The sequence below is a fragment of the Anolis sagrei genome, chromosome 2, assembly GCF_037176765.1.
Source record: "Anolis sagrei isolate rAnoSag1 chromosome 2, rAnoSag1.mat, whole genome shotgun sequence".
NCBI classification, from domain to species: Eukaryota; Metazoa; Chordata; class Lepidosauria; order Squamata; family Dactyloidae; genus Anolis; species Anolis sagrei.
Genome location: NC_090022.1, coordinates 120406982 through 120418682, shown reverse-complemented (window position 1 = coordinate 120418682; position 11701 = coordinate 120406982).

Here is an 11701-nt window from a genome sequence, read left to right as displayed (position 1 = left end):
TATTAAAAGACAGCTGACAGCCAGGTCATCTTCCCAGACACACTGATAATGAATAATAGTTTATGGCAAAGCTGATAACGAAGCGGCTATTATATCGATCTTTTCTCTGCTTTTATTTAATCATTTTAAATTACTAGGTGAGGCAGCTACACTCACCACTAAAATGGGCAGGCTTCTTTTGAACAGAAAAGTTTGTTAATCTGGAACTAATGGGAGAAGGGGCTTTTTTTTCACAGAAATACCACAATGTGTGTGTGTGTGTGTGTGTGTGTGACTGGATTGACTCTGAAGGAACTAGCGGTGGTGATGGCCGACAGGGAGTTCTGGCGTGGGCTGGTCCATGAGGTCACGAAGAGTCAGAAGCAACTGAACGAATAAACAACAACAAAACAACCATATATTGAACCTGAATCTAAAATGGAGAGTGGATACATACAGTAGAGCTGCTTAGTGGTTCTGCTTTGCCTGGGTTTTTTTTAGAGAAAAGAAATCAAGACAGCAAATCTATCTTTCATATCCTTAACCTTGAGCTTCTTGTGTATTTGTAGAGCAACAATTGAAAACACATGGCCCTCCCCAGCCTTTCTGTACTGCAGTTCCCAGTGATCCTGGTTAGGGTTATTTGATTTTATAGACTTAAAGGCAGCCCCCAAGTTATGAACAATATAGGTTCTGTAGGTTTGTTCTTAAGTTGAATTTGTCTGTAAGTTAAAACAAGTACATTTTAAAGTGCAACTCCAGTGAAACTTTATCTTGGGATAGCATAGGGAATGGTTAATACCCCTGTGAGGTTTGTTTTCCTTCTCTGTGCCCTATTCAGAAGATTTCACCACACTTTCAGTCCCTGTAATAATTGTATCTTGAAAAATGTTGCTTGTTGTGGAAACAAGGATTGGTGATAAAGCTTCAGTTGAGACATCTTTCCCCCATGATAACTATTCCAGGAGTGAATTTTCTGCCCTGGGGTAGATTTCTCTCACTTCCTGTTGTCTCACCCCAGTTCTTAACTATGAGTCGTTTATAAGTCATGTGTTTGTAACTCAGGGATTGCCTGTATTAAAAAAAAATTAATATACTACAATCCTCTATTTCCAGATCTATAGATGTATCCCTGTTGTAAATACCTGCTGCACTTATCAGATATATCTACTTTCATCAAGTGATTTAGTCCCAATGTGATCATTGTCAAATCTGTTGTGGTGTGGAGGTCCTACTCTAGGTCTCAGTGCGTGACATGCTAATTCATTAAGCTTCCTAGAATGCCTAAATAAACAGACAGAAAGATGCACTGTGTCTCTGCAGTCCTATGTACACTTATCTAGAACTGACTGCCAACAAACACAATTCAGGCATCCTTTTCAGAAGAGTTGTACAGAATTGCTATGTAGAGCTAGCATCCAAAATGCACATGCCAGGGCCCACCACTGAACTAGATGGGACTTACCTTTGAGTAAACATTTAAAGAATTCTGCAATTAAAATTGCCTTATGTGATTTGGATTTGCACCATATTCTTGTGCCTCTGTCTTGTTCCAGAAGTTCCAGGCCCAGCTCTTTCTGCTCATCCATCTTCTCTTGGGACTTCATCTCATGGGATAAGTAAAGCATTTGGGATTGTTGTTTTTCCCTTAAGCTTTACAAATTAAATGGATTATTTTCCTACCCCCATTACGCAGTTTCCCTCTTTCCACTTTCTTTTTTAATTATCCGTTTGCCTTCTCATCACATGGGAGACATATTTCTCTTCCCATTGCCTCCTCCTCCTCCATTTTCTTTGGATATTACAATTTCCTCTTTATAAGCACATATAGCTCTCAATTCAAAAGGTAAGGCTTATTATTATTATTATTATTATTATTATTATTATCTTTATTTGTACCCCGCTAGCATCTCCCGAAGGACTCGATGCGGCTTACAAAGGCCAAGGCCTCAAAACACAACATAACAATACACAACCTAAAGCAAATTAAAAACAGTTAAAGCAATATTAAACAACAAGCAAAAAACAATACACCAAGACACAATAAAACTGGGCCGGGCCAGAGTAATGGGTACAGATTAAAAGTGCTGATGTGACAGGTGATATGTAAGGATTATAGGGTAAGTGCAGTGTGCCAGCAATCTTAATTCTAATAAAGTGCTTCTGGGACTTGTTATTGGAGTTTTCCTATTCTGGAAAATTTAAAAAGAGATATACATTACCATTTCTTCCTCCTCAGTCCCAAAATGGTAATGGTAGAAGAAAGGAATTAATACTGTCCATCTCGGCTCCTCCCTCTATGATGATGTCATCATTAAGGTTACAAGTGGCCAAGAGGGATTTCCCATCACATGATAAATTGGGCATTTTTCACAGGAAATTAGAAAAGAAGTCGATTGCAGATCAACTTTGAAAGCATAGGAAAAACTACATTTTAGAAATGGTGAAATACTTGGAACCTGCATCATGTGATGGGCTCTGTCAGTAGACATTTCTGAAATATGTAGAAACGCTCATTTTATTGCATGTGATGAAGCCCTTATTCCCCATTTATTCACTGATTATTGCATCTTCAGGAAGATATTCCTAACATTAACACCTGGATTCCTTGAATTTTTCTAATGTTGCTGTACTCATGCTTGATAGCTTAACCTCAACTTTGTCTACTGCTCTCATGACCCTGCTAGCATATGCAAGAACTATGAACTATGCTGTAGTCTAACAAGAAAGGGGGAGCATGTGGCCCTCCAGATGTTGTCCTGCAGTAAACCCTATTATCTTTCACAACTCTTTATGCCAACTAGGGCTAGTGAGTGTGAGGTCCAACAACTGCTAGATAGCTGTAAGTTGTCCATCCCTGTTCCTGTCGTAATGTGTATTGCAGCTTCTTTTTTGTGATGGTTCATGACTGCTTGTCTGATGTCCTCCATTCCAATTTCAAAATAGCTTTTTTGCTCCCTACAAAAACAGCACCAGTTACTTATTAAAGCCCTGACACGGAATAAGCTCAAGCCCAGAAGATTTGGCCCCATTTGGGTTTTGCTGCAGTGTTTTTGCCACCTGCTGAGATCTTCATAATAAGTGCAAAGTATGTTTTTGTCAATATTTTTCAGTACCCCCTGAGGTGCATCTTTCTGAAGATTTCTACATGAGAGGCTCTCAAGTGTCTTGAAATGAACAAGGAAGGGGGGGGGGGGGGAATCAGCTGTTCAGCAATACAAATTTCCCAAGAGAGTCTCCTGGTGGCTTTTTAAATAATCTTTTCCAGTTATGATACAATTTATCCTTTGTCATCCAGGCTTGGCATTTGCTTTTTAAATTATTCCTATTGTCTTGGATAGAAGGAGGCCTGACAATGAGCTTTTTTCTTTTTTTTTCTTTTGGATTAAACTGCAGGCCAGCTCTTTTTACCAAGAGGACCCCAGGGGTTGAGGACCTGCTAATCTGTTCCTTGCACAGAAAGACTACAGTAGTGACTGCTTAGCATGGATACTTGCAAAATACAAACCCATATACATATTTTTTTCAAGTGTTTGAATGATCACTTGGAAATTTCACTCATCTTCAATTAATGGACATTACTATCCATTCATAAGTTGTGCACTCTCTATTTTGAATATTACTGCCGCATGCTCTCTTCCACTCCATAGTATGGTCCTTACTGTTTACAAAGTAGTCTAAGGTGGTCCTATCATGATATTCATGATGGGAACTGGGAAGCATTCCACTCCCTTTCCTTTACTATCAAGATCATCAGGCCATCATCATTTGAGCCTATTCTTCAAATGTCCAGAAGGAGAGTTGGATATCTACAACAGAGGTGTTTCTGTGATGGCAATCTGACTATGAAATGCACTTCAGGGAGATTCACTTGGAACCAGGTGCACATCCATACTAGACAATTATAGCACTATGGTTCTACTTTAACTGTCCAATGGAACTGTGGGGATGGCAGTGGAGGGAGGTGGCCTTCAAATTTTCATCAAAGAGTTCCTCTGGTGCCTCTGACAAAACTACAGACCCAGAATTCCCTAGGAAGAATATAGTAGAATATAGTGCTATAAATATGAAAGCTCCTCTTCAGATGGCAGTGACTCCAACAAAATAAAGTAGTGCAAGGAGGGTTTTGTTAGGTTCATCTTATCCTTCACATATTTCTTTTATTAAAAAAACACATGCCCACCTCCACTGGTTCATTTTTCTAATATTTCAATTAACAATAGTAGTACTTGAGGAAGCACTGGAAAGAATTCATGGTGTGCCTCCAGTCTTATGTAGTTCCCTGGAATGGGGAGAGAGGTGATGGTGATGTAAGTGTGGGGTCACATTAAGGAGGAGTAGACCTCCTAAGCGCCATAGTTGTCAATATTTACACATTTGCCATTGTGGTCAAACATATAGAACTCTCTTAGGGGTGTGTGGTGCTTCAGCTTGGTCATTTTTGCTCACAAATAAAAATAAAAGCAATTTAGGAAAGTTTTAGATAGCCAAGACTATTTAAACCTTTCATACACGAGCCCTAATGCTAGGAAAGAAAGCAAAATGAAAGAAAACTTTCAGTTTACACCAGTACTTCTCTTCCTTCCTTCCTTCCTTCCTTCCTTCCTTCCTTCCTTCCTTCCTTCCTGTTCTCTTAGACAAGGCCCACCTCAACCCAAAACATGTGACTCATTTACCCCCCCCCCCCCCAGTTTTTTCAAAGGGAAGATATATACCACAAATTTCAAGAAATCTCATGAAATTCTAGGAAGAAGAAATGACAATAAAAATAATTTGACTGTTAGCAAATATACCCAGTTTCCATCCATTTGAATTCAATATCTTCCCAGAAAAACCTTTCTCAAAGTCACACATTCTCTCTCATTGCATGCTGCTCATATTTCATATTAGCCTCCTACAAGGTTGGAAGATAAAATTATTTGAATGCTTGATTTGTGACAGATATTTAGTCCTGATGCTCACATTAATATTCAGGAAGGTCATTTCTGTGGCTTTATGCAATAGATGGCATTGTCCTTTGTGGAGCAAACTCCTGCTTGTTCATTATTCAGCAAGCAGAGCAATTGCCAGTAACCTTCTAAATAGAACAGTGACAAACTACTTTGACAGAATAACATTTCTGACAGATGGCAACATCATGTTAATTCTATTTGGAGCATCTTTGCTTTGCTGAGAGTATTCCAAAATTTAGGTGTATATTAAAAGTCTGTGTTTCATAAAGCATTGCTAAACATGCCAATAATGCATGGTATTATTGCATTTAAAACATCCCTCCAGAAAACTTGTCATAATCTTTCAGAAAGCAAAAGGAATTGACAAATCTGATTCAACTATCTATGATGTGATTTCCCCTAAGAAGAATGTTATAATATGGATGTCACACAAACCAGATATTCTGGTTCTGGGGAAATGCTGAGAGAATTTTGGTTCTTTGAACATTATCAGTAATTCTGGAAGAAAATAGGTCAGCTTCAATGAGTTAAAGCATGGTAGATAAAGCAAGATCCTATGTGGAGATTCCAGTTCTTCAACCCAATTATATCCAAAAAACAGCAAAGAAGAAGAAATATTCAGGACCCTAGACAGAGTTCTGTAGGTAACGTGCAGCAGGAGCAGATCCTCACTGAAGGAGCCATTGTGTTGGCTACTTTTCAATTTTCCCAAATCTAATTCATCAAGCTGGAGCCCCTCCAGTCCTTTTGTAGCAACCTAAGGTCCCAATTTGCTCAATTGGTTGTGTTTATGTGTGCCTATATTCACAGGACCTTCAAGTTGCCTGTCAAATTATGGTGATCCCATGAAGTTCATAGAGTTTTCTCAGAAGTTGTTTGCCATTTTCTTCCTCTGAAATGTAGCCAGCATCATCTGGTGATCCAAGTACTAACTAGTGCTGCCTTTGCATAGCTGCCAAGATCAGACAAGATATTGGTGCCGTTAGTACATTATTCCCACATTTTACTTATTGGTAGATGGCATAAAATATATTTCTCATTGCTGGGACAGTGAACATACACATCAGGTTGTATAATCGCAATAGAAAAAATAAGGAACAGAAAGCAACATTATTATTATTATTATTATTATTATTATTATTATTATTATTACAGGGTAGCAGGACCACATAAAACTTTATTTGTAGACCGCCCTATCTCCCTAAAGGGACTCGGGGTGGTTTCCAACATGTATGTCAAACATTCATTGTCAAAAGGGAAAAACATTCAAACAGAATTACATCAGGACAAACCATACTGAACAATATAAAACAACCTAACTCTAAATTTAATAACCAACAAAATATATATTGCCAAGTTATACAATATGTTGTGACAAAGAACTAGGTGGTTTGAGTTTAGAGGAACCACACTTTTAACCCTATGGCAGCTCCTCAAAATGCCCAGGTTACCTTGAAAATATACAGCACAATTTTGAGGGATGTTTTGTCCCTGAGCCATGAAAATATACCCCCAAAGCACATGGAAACATGGAAAAATGGCTTCACCTCCACACTCAGTCACTTCCTGCCATCAAATTGAGAAGAACTATAGAGAAAAATGGGTGTGCCAGATGATAGCATGGTCGTGTCCAGTGACTCTAGGAACTAGTCTCTCGAGCCACCAGCCAGCCTCTTCCACCGATGGGTCAACCGAGCTATGTACTTGTACCCTTTGGCAATGGGTAAGGTGCCAGTTTATAGCATGATTGTGTCCAGTGACTCTTTACTTACTTTCGGCAAGGCACATGTGTGTATGTGCAGCCCAGAAGGATGGAGCAGGGAGACATATTTTCCCCTTGTTCCTACACAGTTGCTCAGCCTTGGTCTATGGGAAGTTCAAGGCAAGGGGCTCAATACTATCAAGTATTTCTGCATTGTTTGTTGCTTCAAAAAAAAAATTCTAAGAATTTCCCAGGGCATTGCACACCTTGATATGTATGTGTGTGTAGGGCAGAGGACAATTTGTAGCTCTCCTTTATGTGGAAAAATGACTTGGGCCAGGGTGATAGTAACTAGAAACCTGATTGCCTTCAGCTGGTGCCTGGCAGTAGACGTCAACTGAGAAATTTTATGCGTGGGAGCTGATATAGCAGGATCACATTACAGGGTAGCAGGATCACATTTTGGCAGATTTGATGATCGTGACAATCAGAAGGTGTTCTCTCTTTTTCTGTTCTCTTCTTTTCTAAAGGAGAGGCATAATTAGACCATCAGCACTCTTAAAATGAAACTTCTTCATTGTTACCACAAATATCATCATTACTGGACTTTTGCAGAGGAACTATTACCTTGAAAATCAGGATTTTCCTCCACAATCTTTAAGGATTTAACAAGTCTCCATTCTATTGTCTTGTGGAATCACTTACATTATTTGATGAGATATGCAGACAAAATTAAATTGTCACCAAACAGATCTTTTCTCTATCCTTTCTTCCCAGGCAAATTGAGCCTTACACATTTTCCTCCTGAAGTTGATGAAGGCATGTTTACCTGATGGAATCACAAGAGCTTTTGCTTTGCAGTGATGATTGTTGTTGGTTTTTCAGCCATGAGATAATATTAAGAAGTCATGCAATATTTGATGGAATTTGGGGCTGACCTCTCTAAAAGAGAGAGAGAGAAAAGAAAAGAATTATTTTTTAAAAAATGTTTTGGAACTAGAAATGATCTACTTTAGGTTTTGATGCACTAGGCTAACATTAGCATGGTGTGTGTGTAGGGTGTGTGTGTGTGGTAGAGAATATTTAGAAAATAGATGTTATAATGTTTCCAGATAATTATATTCATCAGAGGTAATGAAAATGTTGCTTATTTATTGTAGGTAGTCCTCATGGCTCATGGTTGTGATTTGACTGATTGAGGACCTCTAAAATATCCACCCCATCCTAAATGCAATCCTGTGTTGACATCAGCATGGCATGTCCTGTGTTGAAATCAGTAGAAATGAAACACATGCAAAATGTTCTTGATTGCTACTTTGGCATTTGTAAATCATGTATCTTCTGTTGCCTGTTGGTCTTTCTCCTATTTTCCACTAAATTGAGAAATTGGGGAGAAATTTAAGAGGGAAAAGTGCAATATATACTCATTTGAAGGACTGAGCAAATGAAAAAAGGCAGAAAATGGTCATTTGTATGGATTTGCATTATATTAGAGCTGCAAAAGGATTTGTCACCATTGCCATAAAATTTAGTAGAGAATGTTCTCTCTGCAGTTGCTATAGCAGCCGGCACTGACTCTTTCTGTGATGCAGTAACTAATTTTGTTTAATTGCATTTCTATACACTCCATTTAGACAAATGAGCACAAGTCGCAATTACCCAGATAGGGAGGCTAAATTTACCCGTCTGAGTAATGACTGTGGATGCCATGTTTGTGGGGAGGAAGGAGGTGCTTGCTTAAAGGTGCCTTTAAAGGACACAATATGCATGGAATCTGACACAGGCGTTTTTGAAGTGTTTCAAAAGCTTAGTTGATTACAAGTGGTCTGTGAAATAAATAATACAGTGGGTCCTTGGTATCCACTGGGGTTTGAATCTTGATTTTAAAAAAAAACCAACGGAGGCTTAAGTCCCATATAATGATTTCCCTTATGTCAAAATCAGAGTTTGATTTTCAGATTTTCAAAATATTTTCAAGCAATGGATGATTTAATCTGTGGGCACAGACTCAGTGGATACAGATATGGTCAAGCATAAATGGAATATATTCTGAAACCTTACATTGAAATTGCGATTCCATATCTTCCAATATTTCACAGATGAAAACATGTGGCCAGGTAACATCAAGGTATGGTCAATATGGCAAGTGTTATTGCTGTAGAATATCACAGAAGCCACGGAAGATTGACATTGTTTGCTTTTGCCTGAGAAGGGTTCTGCCCTCTCTTGTCCTTTCACACCACTGAGTGCAAGCGACATTTGTACTTTGAATTCAAGTAAGCTGAGGACAAAGGTGAGAAATGGGAAAAAGAGAGAGAAACCAGGGCATTTTAAAGGCAGATGGAAATGTGGGAAAGCACAGGATTAATTGAGATTGCCCTTGGCAAATTGGGACAGTTGGGGAGTACATTATCCTAGGGTGCACTTAGTATAAACCAAGCACTCTCATGTCTGCAATGTCTCACATAAGCCACAATATAAGATCATATGGACAGGATCCACTTTCCTTTTTTTGAGAACCACAAGGATTATCAGCAAGAGTGAAATATATAACCTCTTCACGTGGCCCTTTTGGACCATGCCATTGCCCTGTGAAAGGGAAGTTGTGGGGGTGGCTTGTGGTGTCTTGCACACCCTCCCTCCTTCCCTCATCACACAGTGGGGATGGGAGCGGGTGTTTTGATACCCTTTCCCTTCCCCCATCAGATAGTAGAAAGGGCTGCAATGTGCATTGCCCCATGGCCCTTTCTGCCATCGTATGGCAAAAAGGTGAGGAAAGTGTGGATAGCTCCACTGGAGCTCCTCAAACACTTTCCTCCTCATAGTGGAGGAGAAAGTGCCTTTTGGAGTTTTTCCTCCACTTTGGGAGGAATGCGAGCAAGGCCTGCCGTATGTGATGCTGCACGGCAGGCCCCATCCAAGCTGCACATAAAAGCATCAAAAAGGGACAAAAATGTCCTACGTGAAGAGATCCATAATGGCTCAGAGGCAGGGACATAATGGAGCCTCCAAACACTCTACACAGCCCTAAAATTTATCTCCAATTTTGCAGTGCATTTATATAAAGACATGTCTTCTCCCCCCCTTCTTTAATCTTTGTTGGCTTTAGTCACCTAGTTCAGTCAGTAGAATTTATTGTTATTCTTCAGTCATTTAGTCAGGAGAGAAAAAGCAATGTCAGTCTACACTCACGCTTTTTTGGCAAGTTGCATTTTAACAAAGCTGATTTGCTGATCTTCCCCCTCAGGAAACACAAATCTGCTTCTGGAGGAGAGCCTGGAAAGTTACTTTTTTGGATGACAGCTCTCCAAATCCCCATGCTGCCTGGGGGATTCTGGGTTTTGTTATCCAAAAACGTAACGATTCAAGCTATCTTCTAGAATAGTTTGAAAATAATTGGCCTAGACCAGAGAGATAGAGATTAGCATGCATGTAGGTATGTGGTTCCAAGTTGTCTATCAATTAAAGATAAACCCATGAATTTCATAGGGTTTTCCTAGGCAATGAATACTCAGAGGTGGTTTTGTCAGTTTCTTCCTCTAAAAAATACTTTTTTCAGCTCTGCTCATTGACTCTAGGATTCAGCAAAGATTCCAACCAATCAAGTCTAAACATCTCAAATGAGAAAGTTGTAGTATCAACCATCATCATCCAGTTGCAATCATATGGAGTGCTGGGTTAATGCACACAGCAGCAGCCGCATCATAAAGTGCCTGGGGCTTTGAACATTTTAATTAGTGTTCCCAATCAATTAAAGAATTTTCAGTTGATAATCATCTGCCTTTTAACTGATTTAATTTGCATATTACTAAAACCTCAATTTAAGTGCTTTTTTGAGGTCTTAAAGGAAAAATGATAAAACTCACAAATTTAATACGGAAAAGCCACTTATTGTTATGGAGGAGGGGGACACATTTTCAATTTGTTTCTGTTTCCCTTTCACAGGAACTCACCAGAAACAAAAAGCACTCATTTTTAGCCCCACAGATTAGAACTAGCCCCAATTGTGATGTTTTCATCCACATTTATTTAGCATGCAACTCTGGTCAATGGGGCTTACTCTTAGATATCTGTCCATGGGATCATAACTATAGTCTGCTGTTCAGCTTTCTATAATTGTAAATGTTTACATAAACCGTGCTGACCATGGGTGCATCTACATTGTAGAATAAAAGCAGTTTGACACCATTTTAATTGCCATGACTCAATGCTATGGAACCATGGGAGCTGTGGTACTACACGGTCTTTAATCTTCCCTGCCAAAGAATCATAGAATCATAGAATCATAGAATCAAAGAGTTGGAAGAGACCTCATGGGCCATCCAGTCCAACCCCCTGCCAAGAAGCAGGAATATTGCATTCAAATCACCCCTGACAAATGGCCATCCAGCCTCTGCTTAAAAGCTTCCAAAGAAGGAGCCTCCACCACACTCCGGGGCAGAGAGTTCCACTGCTGAACGGCTCTCACAGTCAGGAAGTTCTTCCTAATGTTCAGATGGAATCTCCTCTCTTGTAGTTTGAAGCCATTGTTCCGCGTCCTAGTCTCCAAGGAAGCAGAGAACAAGCTTGCTCCTTCCTCCCTGTGGCTTCCTCTCACATATTTATACATGGCTATCATATCTCCTCTCAGCCTTCTCTTCTTCAGGCTAAACATGCCCAGTTCCCTAAGCCGCTCCTCATAGGGCTTGTTCTCCAGACCCTTGATCATTTTAGTCGCCCTCCTCTGGACACATTCCAGCTTGTCAATATCTCTCTTGAATTGTGGTGCCCAGAATTGGACACAATATTCCAGATGTGGTCTAACCAAAGCAGAATAGAGGGGTAGCATTACTTCCTTAGATCTAGACACTATGCTCCTATTGATGCAGGCCAAAATCCCATTGGCTTTTTTTGCTGCCACATCACATTGTTGGCTCATGTTTAACTTGTTGTCCACGAGGACTCCAAGATCTTTTTCACACGTACTGCTCTCGAGCCAGGCGTACCCCATTCTGTATCTTTGCATTTCATTTTTTCTGCCAAAGTGGAGTATCTTGCATTTGTCACTGTTGAACTTCATTTTGTTAGT